At 44.3% G+C, this 20,001-nt stretch overlaps 1 protein-coding gene and 1 pseudogene across 5 annotated transcripts in view; one reads left to right on the forward strand and one right to left on the reverse strand.

Annotated features, from left to right (window-relative positions):
- Positions 1-20,001, reverse strand: part of PIK3CB (phosphatidylinositol-4,5-bisphosphate 3-kinase catalytic subunit beta) — a 182,228-nt gene that overhangs the window by 158,019 nt on the left and 4,208 nt on the right. The gene's annotated exons all lie outside the window — the stretch shown is intronic.
- LOC100983487 (elongation factor 1-alpha 1-like) lies at positions 12,426-15,767 on the forward strand (annotated as a pseudogene).

A 20,001-nucleotide genomic window follows, 5' to 3' on the forward strand; every position in this document is an offset into this window, starting at 1 on the left:
AAAACTCAATTGAAAGACATTATGCAAAACAACTGACCAGTATTCCTCAGAACTGTCATGGTCATCAAAAACAAGAAATGTTGGGCCAGGCATGGTGGCTCACGCCTGTAATCCCAGCACTTTGGGAGGCCAAGGTGGATGGATCACGAGGTCAGGAGATTGAGACCATCCTGGCTAACACCGTGAAACCCTAGCTCTACTAAAAACACACAAAAAATTAGCTGGGCATGGTGGCAGGCGCCTGTAGTCCCAGCTACTCGGGAGGCTGAGGCAGGAGAATGGCATGAACCCGGGAAGCGGAGCTTGCAGTGAGCCGAGATCGTGCCACTGCACTCCAGCCTAGGCGACAGAGCGAGACTCCGTCTCAAAAAATAAATAAATAAATAAATGTCGGCCGGGCGCGGTGGCTCACGCCTATAATCCCAGTACTCTTGGGAGGCCGAGATGGGCAGATCACAAGGTCAGGCGTTTGACACCAGCCTGGTCAACGTAGCGAAATTCTGTTCCTACTAAAAATACAAAAAGAAGCTGGGCATGGTGGTGCGTGCCTGTAATCCCAGTTACTCAGGAGGCTGAGGCAGGAGACTCGCTTGAACCTGGGAGGCGAGGGTTGCAGTGAGCAGAGGTTGCAGTGAGCCGAGATTGCGCCACTACACTCCAGCCTGGGTGACAGAGCAAGACTCTGCCAAAAAAAAAAAAAAAAAAAGTCTAAGACACTGTCATGGCACCACTAAGGACAACTAAAAAATATTATTGTGGGAAAAAAATACATAATTGGTAAAATTGGAATATAAACTATATATTAGGTAACAATACCAATGTTAAGTTTTCTAAATGTGGTAACTATACTATTGATATGCAAGAAAATTTCCTTTTTTTTTTTTTTGGCAGAGTCTCACTTTGATGCCTAAGCTGGAGTGCAATGGCGCAATCTCGGCTCACTGCAACCTCCGCCTCCCAGGTTCAAGCGATTCTCCTGCCTCAGCCTCCTGAGTAGCTGAGATTACAGGCGCCTGCGACCACACCTGGCTAATTTTTGTATTTTTAGTAGAGACGGGGTCTCACCGTGTTAGCCAGGATGGTCTTGATCTCCTGACCTCATGATCTGCCCGCCTCGGCCTCCCGAAGTGCTGGGATTACAGGTGTGAGCCACTGCACCCGGCCCTGATATGCAAGAAAATTTCTACAGATAAACATAACAATTTAGATGGATCTTCAGAGAATTATGCTGACTGAAAAAAAAAACAGGCTAGGCATGGTGGCTTATGCCTGTAATCCCAGCACTTTGGGAGACCAAGGCAGGAAGATCACTGGAGCCCAGGAGTTCAAGACCAGCCTGGGAACTGTGGCAAAACCTTGTCTCTACAAAAATTTTAAAAAATTAGCTGGGTGTAGTGGCACATGCCTGTAATTCTCAGCTACTTGGGAAGCTGAGGCCAGAGGATTGCTTGAGCTCAAGAGTTTGAGGCTGCAGTGAGTTATGATCGTACCACTACGCTAAAGCCTGGGCAACAGGGCAAGACCGTATCTCTAAAAAAAGAAAAAAGCCAAGCTCCTAGATGATTTCATTTATATAACATTCTCGAAACGACAAAATCATAAAAAACAGATTAGTGGCTGCCAGAGGTTAGAAAGGGTGGGAGGGAGGTGACTGGGGCTATAAAAAGGTAGAATTAGAGGTTTTTTTTTTTTTTTTTGGGACAGAGTCTCGCTGTCACCCAGGCTGGAGTGCAAATGGTGCGATCTTGGCTCACTGCAACCTCCGCCTCCTGGGTTCAAGCGATTCTCCTGCCTCAGCCTCCCAAGTAGCTGGGACTATAGGCACGCACCACCACTCCTGGCTAATTTTTGTATTTTTAGTAGAGATGGGGTTTCACCACATTGGTCAAACTGGTCTTGAACTCCTGATCTCGTGATCCGCCCGCCTCAGCCTTCCAAAGTGTTGGGATTACAGGCATGAGCCACTGTGCCTGGCTTTTTTTTTTTTTTTTTTTGAGACAAAGTCTCACTCTGTCACCCAGCCTGGAGTGCAATGGTATGACCTCAGCTGACTGCAACCCCTGACTCCCGGGTTCAAGCGATTCTCCTGCCTCAGCCTCCCAAGTAGCTGGGATTATAGTCATGTGCCACCACGCCCAGCTAATTTTTTGTATTTTTAGAAGAGATGGGGTTTCACCATGTTGGCCGGGCTGGTCTCGAACTCCTTACATCAGGTGATCCACCCACCTCAGCCTCCCAAAGTGCTGGGATTACAGGTGTAAGCCACCACACCCAGCCAGAATGAGAGACTCTTGTAATGGAACTATTGTGACTTTACGGTGGTGGTGGTCACTCAAATCTATATATATAATAAAACTGAATGACCTAAATACACACTGAAATAAGTGAATGTAAAACTGGTGAAATGTGAGTAAGATATATGAACTATAGCCAAGTCAGTTTCGTGGCTGTGGTATCTTTCCATAGTTATGCAAGATGTTACCACTGGAGTATTATGGGTAAAGGATAATGGATTCCTCTGTATTATTTTTTACAACTGCATGTGAATCTACAATTACCTCAAAATAAGAAAAAAAAAATTTTTTAATGGTGTCTAGAACTGAACATCATTCCTTTTTAGGAGGGGCTACAATTCTACCAATGCTATTTAGGACCACATCAGCTTTTCTGTCAAGAGAATCCCTCTGCTCTACCCCAGCATTTCGTACTCATAGACTATGGTTCACCCAGAGAGTTAAGACACACTTAAGTGATACAGTTCCCAAAGATCTAAAAAACCTCAGAGTCAAAGCTAAAAAAGTTAGCTTGTCCAAGCTAAATGTTTCTAAGGCCAAAGTCTTTCTTCAGTTTAATTCACACATGATTAAGGGCCTACTCTATTTTTTTTTTTTTTTTTTGAGACAGAGTCTTGCTCTGTCGCCCAGGCTGAAGTGCAGTGGCACGATCTCTCCGCCTCCTGGGTTCACACCATTCTTCTGCCTCAGCCTCCCGAGTAGCTGGGACTACAGGCGCCCACCACCACACCCACCTAATTTTTTGTATTTTTAGTAGAGACGGGGTTTCACCATGTTAGCCAGGACAGTCTCGATCTCCTGACCTCGTGATCTGCCCGCCTCGGTCTCCCAAAATGCTGGGATTACAGGCGTGAGCCACCGCGCCCGGCCGATTAAGGGCCTACTCTATACCAGGCATTATGTCAAGTGTTTTAGTGGTGGTGATAGCAGAAATTAAATTATACAAGACATTACAAGAGATGATTCCTCATCCTCAGGTGGGGTAAACAATTAGATATGAGCATTCCAAAGAAATGGGGTAAAAGCTAACAAAGGTGTAAGATACACAAGTGGGGCCCTTACCACAACCTAAATGGTTTGGAGGAGGAATACACCTGGGCTGAAAAAGGCTGAATTAAGAGCCAAGTTGGGGACAGGGAAAGGAGCAGAAAGCTTTCTCAATGTGGATACTATACTAACAGCTCTACATGAATCAACACATGATGAGATGATGAGGTATAATCCCATTTCTCCCATTTTTAAGAGGACATGGAGGGACAGAAAGAAAAGACAACTTGCCCAAGATCACATGACTAATAACTATAAACTCAAACAGTCTGGTTCCAAGACAGTCATAGAAAGATTGAGTTGGGTGGGTGCAGTGGCTCATGTCTGTAATCCCAGAGCTTTGGGAGGCCCAGGCGGGAGGATCACTTGAAATCAGGAGTTTGAGACCACCTTGACCAAAATGGTGAAACCACGACTCTACTGAAAATACAAAAATTAGCCAGGTGTGGTGGTGGGCGCCTATAATCCCAGCTACTAGGGAGGTTGAGGAAGGAGAATCACTTGAAGCCAGGAGGTGGAGGTTGCAGTGAGCTGAGGTCACACCACTGCACTCCAGCCTAGGTGACAGAGTGAGACCATCTCAAAAAAAAAAAAAAAATTGAGTCTTGGGTTTCAGTATCAGCCTTGGGAAGACCAGGGCTATTTCACTCCTATTCTTTATTCCTCTCTCCTTAAATATCTCTTCCCTTTACTTTTTCTAGCTCTCTCTAGATTTCCCCAACCCTCCACCTTCCTTCCTCCACTCAACCGTTATCCTTTGTCTCTGTCTCCACATATATGTTCCAAAGGTTGATCTCAAATTTGGCCATAATAAACTAGTCAAAACCGCCTAGGCATGGCTCACACCTGTAATCCCAGCACTTTGGGAGGCCAAGGTGGGCAGATCACTTGAGCTCAGGAATTCTAGCCCAGCCTGGGCAACATGGCAAAACCCCATCTCTACAAAAAATACAAAAATTTGGCCAGGCGCGGTGGCTCACGCCTATAATCCCAGCACTTTGAGAGGCCAAGGCAGGCGGATCATGAGGTCAAGAGATCGAGACCATCCTGGCTAACACAGTGAAACCCCGTCTCTACTAAAAATACAAAAAGAAATTAGCCAGGCGTGGTGGCAGGCGCCTACAGTCCCAGCTACTCAGGAGGCTGAGGCAGGAGAATGGCATGAACCTAGGAGGCGGAGCTTGCAGTGAGCCGAGATCGCGCCACTGCACTCCAGCCTGGGCAACAGAGCGAGACTCCGTCTCAAAAAAAAAAAAAAAAAAAAAAAAAAAAATATATATATATATATATATATATATATATATATACAAAAAAATACAAAAACTAGTCTGGTGTGGTGGTGTATTCCTGCAGTCCCAGCTACTCTGGAGGCTCAGGTGGGAGGATGCCTTGAGCTCAGGAGGCAGAGTTGCAGTGAGCCAAGATTGTGCCACTGCACTCCAGCCTGGGTGACAGAACCACATCCTGTCTCAAAAAAAAAAAAAAAAACTAGTCAAAACCATAACAAAAGATTACAAATTCTTAATGCCTGGTGTTACAAAAGAAAAAAAAAGAAGAAAAAGAATTAAAAAAAAGATTAGAAACAATTTAAACATCCATCCATATATAAATACAGAAAAAATATGTTACATTGACACAATACAAAGCAGTCCTGAAAAAAGAATAAAGCAGTTCTACAACTACAGATACATGGCATCAAATATATTAAGTGATAAGAGAAGACATAGAATAATGACCATGCTATGCTGCCATTTGTGAGAGTGGGGGTTTACATGTATATATTCATAAATTATTCATAAATGCACAGGTTATCTCTAGAACATACAGTAGTACACAGTATACAGGAGAATGTGTGCAGGTTACATGCAAATACTACACCATTTTATCTAAGAGACTTGAGCACCCATGGATTTTGACATCCACAGGGAATCCTGAAACCAATCCTTCACAGATACCAAGGGATAAATTGCATTCAAATAAATAATTATGCACTTAGCCTGGTGCCTGCACAAAAAAATCCTCAATACATGGCAGCAACTGCTCCTCTTTTTAGGTATTTTTCACTCACACACACACACTCAGTGATAATCTTTTTACATATTTGAATAAGGTAGTTAAAAACCACAAGGTGGGTTGGGTGCAATGGCTCATGCCTGTAATGCCAGCACTTTGGGAGACCGAGGCAGGTGGATCACTTGAGCTCAGTAGCTTGAGACCAGCCTGGGCAATGTGGCGAAACCTCTATCTCTACAAAAAATCCAAATATTAGCCAGGCATAGTGGCGCGTGCCTGTGGTACCAGCTACATGGGAGGCTGAGGTGGGAGGATTGTTTGAGACCAGGAGATTGAAGCTGTAGTGAGCCTGGGCAACAGAGTGAAACACTGTCTCTAAAAAGTAAATAAATTAAAATAAAATAAAAACCAGCCGGGCGTGGTGGCTCACGCCTATAATTCCAGCACTTTGGGAGACCAAGGCGGGTGGATCACTTGAGGTCAAGAGTTCGAGACCAGCCTGGCCAACATGGTGAAACCCCATCTCTACTAAAAATACAAAAATTAACCGGGCATGGTGGCAAGCACCTGTAATCCCAGCTACTCAGGAGGCTGAGGCAGGAGAATCACTTTAACCCAGGAGGCCAGAGGTTGCAGTGAGCCAAGATCATGCCATTGTACTCTAGCCTGGGGACAAGAGTGAGACTTTGTCTCAAAATAAATAAATAAATAAATATAAATTAAAAAAATAAAAAATAGAAACCACAAGGTGACAGTTTCACTGGAGATTGTCAGTTAATTGCTAGTAACAATGAGCCTACCCTCACTGTGAGTCACCAAATGGTATCAAGAATTCTGAGAGTTTATTCACCTCATTTGGGTGAGCAGATGATGTACCATAATAGGACCAATCCATGGCTAATATTACAGAGAATTAAATACACAAAAAATCATTCTGAAAAAGATCTAAACCTTAGAGGTCCTATGTATTTCCTTATTTTCAGCACAACTTAAAAGTATAGTAATTGGCCGGGCGCCGTGGCTCACGCCTGTAATCCCAGCACTTTGGGAGGCCAAGGCAGGTGGATCACTGGAGGTCGGGAGTTCAAGACCAGCCTGACCAACATGGAGAAACCCTGTCTCTACTAAAAATACAAAAAAAAAGGCCGGGCGCGGTGGCTCACGCCTGTAATCCCAGCACTTTGGGAGGCCGAGGCGGGCGGATCACGAGGTCAGGAGATCGAGACCATCCTGGCTAACACAGTGAAACCCCCTCTCTACTAAAAATACAAAAAATTAGCCGGGCGAGGTGGCGGGCGCCTGTAGTCCCAGCTACTCAGGAGGCTGAGGCAGGAGAATGGCATGAACCCCGGGGGGCAGAGCCTGCAGTGAGCCGAGATCACGCCAGTGCACTCCAGCCTGGGCGACAGCGAGACTCCATCTCAAAAAAAAACAAAAACAAAAACAAAAACAAAAAAAAATTAGCCGGGCCTGGTGGCGCACGCCTGTAATCCCAGCTACTTGGGAGGCTGAGGCAGGAGAATCACTGCAACCAACGAGACAGAGGTTGCGGTGAGCTGAGATCACGCCATTGCACTCTAGCCTGGGCAACAAGAGTGAAACTCCATCTCAAAAAAAAAGTAGAATAATTAAAATATGCTGGTAGAGAAGGGCATTAATTAATTAATCCTTGCAGGCACCCCTAAAACTACTGAGCCAAAATACACAACCAGGTAAAGAGTCAATGCAGCAACATAAAATGTAGATGCTAGTAGGCTGATGGCCCAATTCAAACCTTGATGCTACGGGAACTCACAAGTAAAACTCAATACTTTATATAAATAAAGCACTGGGCCAGAATGTATAGGAAGTAAAAGGTATACGTTCTAGAAGGGGAGACAGGTACACCAACACAAAAAACTATTAGCTAGGCACAGTGGCTTGTGCCTCCCGAGTCACCAGAGGCTGAAGTGGGAGGAGCAAGTACTTGAGCCCTGGAGTTTGAGGCTGCAGTGAGCTATGACTGCACCACTGCACTCCAGCCTTGGCAACAGAATGAGATCCCATCTCTAATAAGGAAAACAAAAGCTATTAAATAATTGAGCTTAAGTCAAGATGGGGCTGGGCGTGGTAGTACATGCTTGTAGTCCCAGCTACTCAGGAGGCTGAGGTGGGAGCTATCGATAGCTTGAGCCTGGGAGTTCAAGTCCAGCCTGGGTAACATAGTAAGACCCTGTCTCTATTTAAAATAATAGTCAAGATGGAAACTCATATTTAGTGATTCAGTTTGACCAGAGAATAAAATCATGGAGGTCCTGACTTCATGACTCCCTATTATTCACTGCCTCCAGCCTGCACACAGCCATGCAGCCATCTCCATCCTGGAATTCTCTTGCTCAAAACCCAATATGCTCCTAAATGTCTAAAATCTAACTCCTCTGCCTGGCAGTCAGGCAGAAACAAAGAACTGTGTCATCAAGTTCTGGCTCTAGCTCATTTATTCACTGTGTGACCTTGGGAAAGTTCCCTTAACTTCCTTTTTCTTATTTGTAAAACAAGATGGTTTAACTATATGCTCTTTAATGTCCATTTCAGCTATAAATTCCACTTGGTCAAGCAACTCTACAGCTCACAATGCCTCAGCTTTTGTTCCAGTCAAACAACTCTCCAAGATCCTTCCCACAGCCTACAAGGTGCTGCATGGACTCTACCTCTCTTTTTGGCTCATCTTACACCCTTATCCTACACACCTCTTGACCTCACTCTCTCCTCTCAGGCTAGAATGGCCTCCTTTTAGTTCCTCCAAAATGCCAGGCTCCCTCCTGCTAAAGAGCCTTCCCATGTGCTGGACTCAATGCTTCCTTTTTTAAAATAATAAATATTTCATAACATCCCTTTACCATTGGAAACAAAATGTATACATAATACAAACTAAACAAAACTTTAGTTACATATATGTATATGTTATATCGAGTCTTAACTGTAATATAAAGAGAAATAAAAGGAATATAACTTAGTACAAAATTATATATATGCTAATGGTAAATGCTCTGGTACGACTACATTATAAGTCATAAAAAGGTAGTCGAAGCTTAAACCTAAACTTAAAATTACTGAATATCACAGCTACAAAGGCAGACTGATGTGCACATATTGTCTTGGTGATTAAACATCACTACCGGGCCGGGCGCGGTGGCTCACGCCTGTAATCCCAGCACTTTGGGAGGCCAAGGTGGGTGGATCACAAGGTCTGGAGATCGAGACCATCCTGGCTAACATGGTAAAACCCCGTCTCTACTAAAAATACAAAAACTAGCCAGGCATGGTGGCACGTGCCTGTAGTCCCAGCTACTCAGGAGGATGAGGCAGAAGAATCACTTGAACCCTGGAGGCGGAGGTGGCAGTTAGCCGAGATTGCGCCATTGTCCTCCAGCCTGGGCGACAGAGTGAGACTCCGTCTCCAAAAAAAAAATCACTACCAACATATGCCACTGGTGACATAAATTTTAAATTTTAGAAAGATAACTCTTGGTAAAGTTCTGAACAAACTAAAGCATAATCTCCTCTAGATTTCCAAAGAAGGTGAATTCTGGGAAAACTGAATATTAAAACCATGCCATTTTTATATTTTGTTTATGTGTAAAATGAAGTTAGGATTTAGGCAATGGTTTCAACCTGGGCTATACATTAGAATAAGAAGGACATTTTTAAACAATACTGATGCCGAGGTATCATCTCAAAGATTTTTATATAATTTGTATGAGGTACAGCCTCATCATCTTTTAAAAACTTCCTAAGTAGGCCAGGCATGGTGTGGCTCACATCTGTAATCCCAACACTTTAGGAGGCCAAGGCGGGCAGATCATTTGAGGCCAGGAGTTTGAGACCAACCTGGAAAACATGGTGAAACCCCATTTTCACTAAAAATACAAAAATTAGCTGGGCATGGTCACAAGTGTCTGTAGTCTCGGGCTACTTGGGTGGCTGAGGCAGGAGAATCGCTTGAACCTGAGGCAGAAGCTGCAGTAAGCTGAGATTGTGCCACTGCACTCCAGCCTGAGCAACAGAGCGAGACTCTGTCTCAATCAATCAATCAATCAATCAATCAATAAAGCCTTCTCAAGTTATTTTGATGTGCAGCCAGAGTTGAGATCCACTGTTACGGACTAAAACAAATAGGTTTTCACCTATGTGAAGTGAAAATTGATGATCTTACAGGACACAAAACAAATCTTTGCTTTGCAAGACTGTTGCACACTTTATATTACTAAGGCTAACATGACTGGTCTTTGCACACTAAATGCTAATACATCCCCCAATAATTGTACAAGCTAAAATCGTCCCCTGCTCTCATTCCTGAAACAGCCCCTAAACATCAGTCCCAACCCCAGATGAGAAACACTGACCTACATAATTCACCTTTCACATCTCAATTCAAACATCACCTCAGATTTTCCTGTTACAATATTATTACATTACTCATTAATAGGAATAAATGTAATAACAATGATAGTATTCCCCACATATTGTAACCACACCTTTGTGGTTTTTTAACCTAACTCATTTATGTGGTAAAATGATTCCACATCAGTACATAAACACTTTCTTCATTCTGTTTGTTTGTTTGTTTTGAGATGGAGTCTTGCTCTGTTGCCCAGGCTGGAGTGCAGTGGTGCAATTTCAGCTCACTGCAACCACTGCCTCCGGGGCTTAAGCAATTCTCCTGCCTCGGCCTCCCAAGTAGTTCAGATTACAAGTGTGCACCACCACACCTGGCTAATTTTTGTACTTTTATTAGAGACAGGGTTTCACCATGTTGGCCAGGCTAGTCTAGAACTACTGACTTCAGATGATCCACCCAGCTCGGCCTCTCAGAATGCTGGGATTATAGGCATGAGCCACCGTGCCTGGTCCACTTTCTTCATTCTGTTAAATGGCTACAGAGCATTCAATCATAGGAACGTCCTATTTTTTTTAAAGTAATTCCCCTAGTGAAAAACATTTAAGTTACTTCAGGAATTTTGCCATTATAAACAATAATGCAACAAATAGCCTTCACCATACATGATTTTCCACACATGTGAGTATACCAATAGGATAATGCCTACAAAAAGAATTAATGGGGGCTGGGCGCTGTGGCTCACGCCTGTAATCCCAGCACTTTGGGAGGCTGAGGCGGGCAGATCACGAGGTCAGGAAATCGAGACCATCTTGGCCAACATGGTGAAACCCCGTCTGTACTAAAAATATAAAAATTAGCTGGGCGTGGTGGTGCGTGCCTGTAATCCCAGCTACTCAGGAGGCTGAGGCAGGAGATCCCTTGAACCCGGGAGTTGGAAGTTGCAGTGTGCCGAGATTGTGCCACTGCACTCCAGCTTGGCGACAGAACGAGACTCCGTCTCAAAAAAACAAAAACAAAAACAAAAACAAAAACAAAATTAATGCTCAGGGCTGAGCAGGGTGGCTCATGCCTGTAATCCCAGCACTTTGGGAGGCTGCGGCGGGTGGCTCACCTGAGGTCAGGAGCCACTGGACCATCATGTACAAATTACAGAGATATTAGACAATACTTGTGAGCAAAATGAAGACCTAAAACCCAGAAGCTCCTCAGTTAGAAAAAATATTAATAGCCTGGGCATGGCGGCTCACGTCTGTAATCCCAGCACTCTGGGAGGCCGAGATGGGTGGATCACCTGAGGTCAGGAGGTCAAGACCAGCCAGACCAACATGGTGAAACCCCACCTCTACTAAAAACACAAAAATTAGCTGGGAGTGGTGGCAGGCACCTGTAATTCCAGCTACTTGGGAGGCTGACGCAGAAGAATCGCTTGAACCTGGGAGGGAGAGGTTGCAGTGAGCCGAGATGGTGTCACTGCACTCCAGGTTGGGCAACAGAGTAAGACTCCATTTCAAAAAATAAAAATAAAAATAAAAAAAGGAAAAATATTAATAATGGAATGGTGGGTGAATGTGCACATCAAGAGTTAAGACAGCTTGGCCGGGTGCTTTGGTTCACACCTGTAATCCCAGCACTTTGGGAGGCTGAGGCTGGCAGATCACTCAAGCCCAGAAGTTTGAGACTAGCCTGAGCAACATGGCAAAATCTTTCTCCATGAAAAATACAACAAGTAGCCAGATGTGGTAGCACACACTTATAATCCCAGATACTGGGGAGGCTCGCTTGAGCTCAGGAGGTCCACACTGCAGAGAGCCAAGATGGTTCCACTGCACTCCAGCCTGGGTGACAGAGCAAGACCCTGTCTCCAGAAAAAAAAAAAGAATTCCAGTTGGCTATCCCCAGGAACTCTCGCTCAAAATTTAAGGGGAATGATAACTAGCTCATAAATATGGAACTTGACTTTTGAAAATATATAACTAGGCCGGGTACGGTGGCTCACGCCTATAATCCCAGCACTTTGGGAGGCCGAGGCAGGCAGATCACAAGGTCAGGAATGGCAGATCAGGAGTTCGAGACCAGCCTGGCCAATACGGTGAAACCCTGTCTCTACTAAAAAATACAAAAATTAGCCGGGCATGGTGGCATGCACCTGTAGTTCCAGCTTCTCAGGAGGCTGAGGCAGGAGAACAGCTGGAACCCGGGAGGTTCAGCCAAGTTCACGCCACTGTACTCCAGCCTGGGCGACAGAGTGAGACCCCGTCTCAAAAATAAAAGAAAAAGAAAATATGTAACTGCAGCCAGGTACGGTGGCTCAACACCTTGGGAGGCTGAGGTGGGTGGATCACCTGAGGTCAGGAGTTCGAGACGAGCCTGGCCAACACGGTGAAACCCCATCTCTACTACAAATACAAAAATCAGCCAGGCGTGTGGCATGCGCCTATAATCCCAGCTACTTGGGAGGCTGAGGCAGGAGAATCGGCTTGAACCCAGGAGGCGGAGGCTGCAGTGAGCCGAGATCACGCCACTGCAAATATATATATATGAAATATATATACAAAATATATATACATGAAATATATATACGAAATATTTATACATGAAATATATATATGAAATATTTATACATGAAATATATATACGAAATATATATACATGAAATATATATATATATATTTGCAGTGGCGTGATCTCAGCTCACTGCAGCCTCCGCCTCCTGGGTTCAAGCCAATATTTATCACTGCAGAAAAACGTTTTAGTTAACAAACTACATTTTTTTTCAGATAACACAATGGCAACAATTTGTAATGGTTTATGAAGCTACAAGAAAACACTGACTTTAATAGAATCTAAATACAACACCTGCCCGTGGTCCCAGCTACTCTGGAGCCTGAGGTGGGGGGATCACTTGAGCCCAGGAGTTACAGGCCAGCTGAGCAACACAGCAAGTCCCCATCCCTAAAAAAATAAATAAATAAATACAAGGCCTATACTAAATCAAGAATAAACAATTTTAAGTGATCATATTTCAACTATTTAATGAAATATGAATAGTTATTGTATAACTATGAACACGTAACTTGTCAGATGTAGTAGTAGACTGGCTACAGAAAAAAAAAAAAAAGCAACGGTCGGGCAAGGTGGCTCACGCCTGAAATCCCAGCACTTTGGGAGGTCGAGGTGGGCAGATCACGAGGTCAGGAGATCGAGACCATCCTGGGCAACATGGTGAAACCTCGTCTCTACTAAAAATACAAAAATTAGCTGGGCGTGGTGGCGCATGCCTGTAATGCCAGCTACTCGGGAGGCTGAGGCAGGAGAATCACTTGAACCAGGGAGTCAGAGGTTGCAGTGAGCCGAGATGGCGCCACTGCACTCCAGCCTGGCGACAGAGCGAGGCTCTGTCTCAAAAAATAATAATGAAAAAATTTTTTTAAAATAAAAAAACTATCAGTAGGCTAACTTATTAAACAGTAAAGGAAAACTTCAAATCGGGTTATAATTCTGATCATCTGAAATATTGATTACTTAAATCACAAGAGCTCATTCATTTAAGCAAGTAAAGTACAAATGTATCAAAATGGAGTTTGAGCTCTTGTTGACAGTTACCAATGACTCAGCAGGTAAGGAATTCATGGAATTCAGGTCTTCATGGTCTAGAAAGCACTGTAGCTAAACCACCCAGTTAATACCAAATCATCTGCTGGTTATCTAACTCCTTCTTCCATCTTTTCTCAACTTCACAACTGCCATTACTTCTAAGTGGCAGGAGAAGAAGATAAATTTGAAATCAGTAAATATTATAAATTAGTTATTAGAAATACAAGAAAAAACTGTGGTCAGGAATGTGGGTAGTTTAAAACAAAGCCTTTGGATTACCCATGGATTTAGTTTAATCCATATAATCCTCCCCCTGCAAGCATGGATAATCAGGATCGCATTTCCCTTGAGGGCAAATCAGCATTTGCCTGGTGGTCTCCTGAATGCCTGAAGCACCAGAAGACAAACTACAGGACCAGGGATGCTGTCCTTGGGTTTGCACTGGGGAGAATTCTGAGCTGCAGACCTATCTCTAGCAATACTATAATATAGGAGATGACTGTTGAGATTCACATTCTTGATTCCAGCAGTAAGCCAGCTACTCCCAGTTAAAGGGTCAACCTCAGGTGATCTGCTAAATATCTGAGGAGCTATTAAAAGAAAATAAGGAGATATGGCCGGGCGCCGTGGCTCATCCCTGTAATCCCAACACTTTGGGAGGCCCAGGCAGGTGGACCCACCTGACGTTGGAGTTTGAGACCAGGAGAATCACTTGAACCCGGGAGGCGGAGGTTGCAGTGAGCCAAGATCACGCCATTGCACTCCAGCCTGGGCAACAAGAGCAAAACTCCACTTCGGAAAAAAAAGAAAAGAAATGAAGGAGATATACACTCTCGGGGAGAAGGGGGGTCACAAAAAGAAAGATCCTAGGCTGGGTGCCATGACTCACACCTGTAATCTCAGCTCTTTGGGAGGCCAAGCAGGCAAATCACCTGAGCTCAGGAGTTTGAGACCAGCCTGGGCAACATGGTGAAACACTGCCTCTACAAAATACCAAAAAAAAAAAAAAAAGTTAGCTGGGCATAATGGTGCATGCCTGTACTCCCAGCTACTTGGGAGGCTGGAAGGATCACTTGAACCTGGGGAGGTCAAGGCTGCAGTGGGCCACGATTGCACCACTGCACTCCAATCTGGGTGACAGAGTGAGACCCTGTCAAAAAAAAAGATTTGAGAAGGCAGCTACAGAGATGGGAAAGGACTCCTTCAAGTATGCCTGGGTCTTGGATAAACTGAAAGCTGAGCATGAACATGATATCACCATTGGTATCTCCCTATGAAAATATGAGAACAGCAAGTATTACGTGACTATCACTGATGCTCAAGAAGACAGAGACTTTATCAATAACATGATTATAGGGACATCTCAGGCTGACTGTGCTGTTCTGATTGTTGCTGCTGGTGTCGGAGAATTTAAAGCTGGTATCTCCAAAAATGGGCAGACCTGTCAGCATGCCCTTCTGGCTTATACGCTGAAGTGTGAAGCAACTAATTGGTGTTAACAAAATGGATTCCACTGAGCCACCCTACAGCCAATACAGATATGAGGAAATCATTAAGGAAGTCAGCACTTACATTAAGAAAATTGGCTACAACCCCGACACAGTAGCATTTGTGCCAACTTCTGGTGGGAACAGTGACAACATGCTGAAGCCAAGTGATAACATGCCTTGGTTCATGGGATAGAAAGTCACCCATAAAGATAGCAATGCCAGGGGAACCATGCTACTCAAAGCTCTGGACTGCATCCTACCACCAACTCATCCAACTGACAAACCCTTGCATCTGTCTCTCCAGGATGTCTACAAAACTGGTGATATTGGTACTGTGCCTATAGGCCAAGTGGAGACTGGTGTTCTCAAACCCGGAATGGTGGTCACCTTTGCTCCAGTCAATGTTACAACTGAAGCAGTCTGTTGAAATGCACCATGAAGCTTTGGGTGAAGCTCTTCCTGCAGACAATGTGGACTTCAATGTCAAGAATGTGTCTGTCAAAGATGTTCATCACGGCAACGTTGCTGGTGACAGCAAAAATGACCCACCAATGGAAGCAGCTGGCTTCACTGCTCAAGTGATTATCCTGAACCATTCAGGCCAAATCAGTGCTGGCTATGCCACTGTACTGGATTGTCACACAGCTTACATTGCTTGCAAGTTTGCTGACCTGAAGGAAAAAGATTGATCACCATTCTAGTAAGAAGCTGGAAGATGGCCCTAAATTCTTGAAGTCTGGTGGTGCTGCCATAGTTGATATGGTTCCTGACAAGCCGATGTATGTTGAGAGCTTCTAGGACTATCCTCCTCTGGGTCATTTTGCTGCTCGTGATATGAAACAGAGTTGCTGTGGGTGTCATCAAAGCAGTGGACAAGAAGGCTGCTGGAGCTGGCAAGGTCACCAAGTCTGCCCAGAAAGCTCAGAAGGCTAAATGAATATTATCCCTAATACCTGCCACCCGAGTCTTAATCAGTGGTGGAAGAATAGCCTCAGAAATGTTTGTTTCAATCAGCCATTTAGGTTTAATAGTAAATGACTGGTTAATGATAACAATGCACTGTAAACCCCTCAGAAGAAAAGGAGAATGTGTTATGGACCATTTGGTTTTTTTTTTTTTTTTTTGGCATGTGGCAGTTTTAAATTATTAACTTTTAAAATCAGTAGTTTTTAATGGAAACAACTGGACCAAAAATCGGTCACAGAATTTTGAGACCCATCAAAACAAAGTTTAATGAGAAAAAAAAAAAGATATGGTAACTCTAAACCAAATAGTTCAGAGCATACATACACATACATTCTTACAACACATACACTCTCTCACACACGTGTGCAATGGGAGGGTCTCAGATTCAAAAACTAAGTTGTCTAATTAAACTAAAAATTCCTGGCCAGGCGCAGTGGCTTACGCCTGTAATCCCAGCACTTTGGGAGGCCAAGGCAGGCGGATCGCCTGAGGTCAGGAGTTCAAGACCAGCCTGACTAACATGGTAAAAACTCCGTCTCTACTAAAAATACAAAATTAGCTGGGCGTGGTTGTGGGCACCTGTAATCCCAGCCACTCGGGAGGCTGAGGCAGGAGAATCGCTTGAACCCAGCAGGCAGAGGTTGCAATGAACCGAGATTGCACCATTGCACTCCAGCCTGGGCAACAAGAGCAAAACTCGGTCAATAAATAAATAAATAAATAAATATTCCTGATCTCTAAAAATACTAAATACGATTGAATACAGGATCAAACTACCACATCCTAAAACCAGTCCCCTTCAGTCAAGACCAAAATTCAAGGCCTCAAAAGGACAAAACAAGGTGGTTTTGTTTGGTTCCTTATTTTCAAAAAGACTAATGATTCAGGACGCAGTGAACAAAATTCACACTCGTTTTTGTCATTAATTGCTTAATGTCTAAAGGCTTGGTCTTTTCAGGGGTAGAGCACCTTAACGAAGATTGAGAGAGTTAAGAACGCCTAATAGAAGGCTGGGTTCAGTGGCTCTAGCCTGTAATCAGAGCACTTTGGGAGGCCAAGGCAGGAGGACGGCTTGAGGCCAAGAGCATGAGACCCAGCCTGGGCAACATAGCAAGAGCCTGTGTCTTCTACCTAAGAAATTTTTTTTTTTTTAGTTAGCCAGGCAGGCATGATGGTATATGCCTATAGTACTATTAATAACCACTTAGGCCGGTGCAGGAGGATCACTTGAGCACAACAGTTCGAGGTAACGGTGAGCTACGATTGTGCCCCTGCACTCCAGCCTGGGTGACAGAACCAGACCTGGTCTCTTCAAAAACAAAACAAAAAGGCCGGGCCCGGGGGCTCACACCTGTAATCCCAGGACTTTGGGAGGCCGAGGCGGGCGGATCACAAGGTCAGGAAATCGAGACCATCCTGGCTAACACGGTGAAACCCCGTCTCTACTAAAAAAATACAAAAAAAAAAAAAAAAAAAAATTAGCCGGGCATGGTAGGGGCGCCTGTAATCCCAGCCACTCAGGAGGCTGAAGCAGGAAAATGGCGTGAACCTGGGAGGCGGAGCTTGAAGTAAACTGAGATCGCGCCACTGCACTCCAACCTGGGTGACAGAGCGAGACTCCGTCTCAAAAAAAACAAAACAAAAAAAGGTACCTGATAGAATAATAACTCTAGGGTCTCTGGTTACTGTCTAATTTGCCCAAATCTGGAACCAAAAAAAGGGGGAAGTGTGTTCAGGATATACATTGTACATTCAATCAAAAGATTTTAGAACTAATTTCATTCCTACATTTATTCATTCAACATTAATTAAATTTCCTTTTTTTTTTTTTTTTTTGAGATGGAGTCTCGCTCTATCGCCCAGGCTGGAGTGCAATGGCGCGATCTCGGCTCACTGCAAGCTCCGCCTCCCGGGTTGACGCCAGGCGTAAGCCACAGCGCCCAGCCCCATTAATTAAATTTTCCAGGCATTGTTCTGGTTCCTGAAAATACTCCAGGGAAGACAAGGTCCCTGCCATCATGAAGCTTATATTATATTGGAGGAAAAAGACCATAAATAAATCAACAATAAAATAAGCAAGCTGGGAGAGGTGAAATGTGCCTAAAGCTACTGGGGAGGCTGAGGCAGGATCACTTGAGACCAGGAGTTCAAGGCTGTAGTGCCCTATAATACTACCTGTGAATGCCCACTGGACTCCAGCTTAGGCAGCATAAGGAGACCCCGCCTCTAAAAAAATTTTATCTTTTATTTTTTATTTTTTTTCTGAGACGGAGTTTCACTCTTGTTGCCCAGGCTGGAGTGCAATGGTGCACCTTGGCTCACTGCAACCTCCGCCTCCCAGGTTCAACCGATTCTCCTGCTTCAGCCTCCAGAATAGCTGGGATTACAGGCGCATGCCACCACGCCAGGCTAATTTTTTTTTTTTTTTGTATTTTTAGTAGAGATGGGGTTTTGCCATGTTGGCCAGGCTGGTCTCGAACTCCTGACCTCAGGTGATCCGCCCACCTCAGCCTCCCAAAGTTCTGGGATTACAAGCGTGAGCCTCCGTGTCCGGCCAAATTTTTTTATTTTATTTATTTTTTAGCACTCAAACAGATTATGACAGATAAAGGAAAATTTAATAAAAATAAATAAAGGCTGAGATGGGTGGATTGCTTCAGCCTAGGAATTCAAGACCCCTGAGCAACATAGCAAGATCCCATCTCTATTTTAAAAATAAAGTAAAATAAAAATAAACAATTCGCTGACATGCAGATAAAGTTTGGATTTACTTCTTAGTGTAATGAGAATCCACTGGAACAGGAGAATAAGTAAAAATCACTCTGACTGCTGTGTGAAAAATAGAGTAAGAACAGAGGCAAGGAGACCAGTTAGGAAGGTACTACCCAGGAAGAACTGGGGTAGTGGAAATGAAAATAAACATATGTGGGATATATTTTGGAGGTAAAATTTAGAGTGTGCTCAAGGATTGGCTGAGCGTACAGTGAGGGAGGATGAGACAAAGGGATAAATTAAACATAACCACTAGATTTTACACTCAAACAGGATGGTGAGTGGGGCAGCGGGGTGCTACGACATGAAAACTGCTAGGGTTAGCCGGGCGTGGTGGCGTGCGCCTATAATCCCAGCTACTTCGGAGGCTAAAACAGGAGAATCGCTTGAACCCAGGAGGCAGAGGTTGCAGTGAGCCGAGATTGCGCCACTGTACTCCAGCCTGGGCAACACGAGCGAAACTCCATCTCAAAAAAGAAGAAAGAAAACTGCTAGGGAAGGAATAAAAATGGGAATTAAGAGATCCATGCGAACCCATTACATTGAAAGACGCCTAAAAACAGACGAAATGAAGGTGTCATGTAGGCAGGCAGAAAGACTGAAGTTCAGGACTGGAGATAAAAATCTTGAGAGGCAACAGCAGTTGACCACAATTTACTTATTTTTAGTTTCTCTACTAAAAATAAATAAATAAACCACAGGACAGGACAACATGAGATCATTCAGAAAGAATACAGGTAGAGAAAGGAATAGGGACAGGCCGGAAGCCCTGGGGCATTAGAATGTTTTGAACTCAACAAGAGAAGGAAAAGTCAAAGAGAGTGAAGAGGAGGAAAGCCATAAAACTCGAGTATCCTAGAAGGTTCCTTTACATAATGTGATTTTCTAGTACACCACCACAACCACCCCCTGCCCACCAGTCATCCAAATTCTATAAATAAAAAAACGGGGCCCAGGCGCGGTGGCTCACCTCTGTAATCCCAGCACTTTGGAAGGACGAGGTGGGCGGATCACCTGAGGTTAGGAGTTCTAGACCAGTCTGGCCAATATGGTGAAACCCTGTCTCTACTAAAAATACAAAAAAACTAGCCAGGCGTGGTGGCGCACGCCTTGTAATCCCAGCTACTCGGGAGGCTGAGGCAGGATAATTCCTTGAACCCGGGAGGCGGAGGTTGAAGTGAGCCAAGATGGCGCCACCGCACTCCAGCCTGAACGGCAGAGCACGACTCCGTCTCAAACAAAACAAAACAAAACAAAAAATCAAAAGGAACAAGTCCAAGAGAATACACAAATAATAAAGCAGGGGCCAGAGTGGATGACGCCTGTAATCCCAGCACTTTGGGAGGCCGAGATGGGCGGATCACGAGGTCAGGAGATCAAGACCATCCTGGTGAACACGGTGAAACCCTGTCTCTACTAAAAACACACAAAAAAATTAGCCGGG

Source organism: Pan paniscus, chromosome 2, assembly GCF_029289425.2.
Source record: "Pan paniscus chromosome 2, NHGRI_mPanPan1-v2.0_pri, whole genome shotgun sequence".
Lineage (NCBI taxonomy): Eukaryota > Metazoa > Chordata > Mammalia > Primates > Hominidae > Pan > Pan paniscus.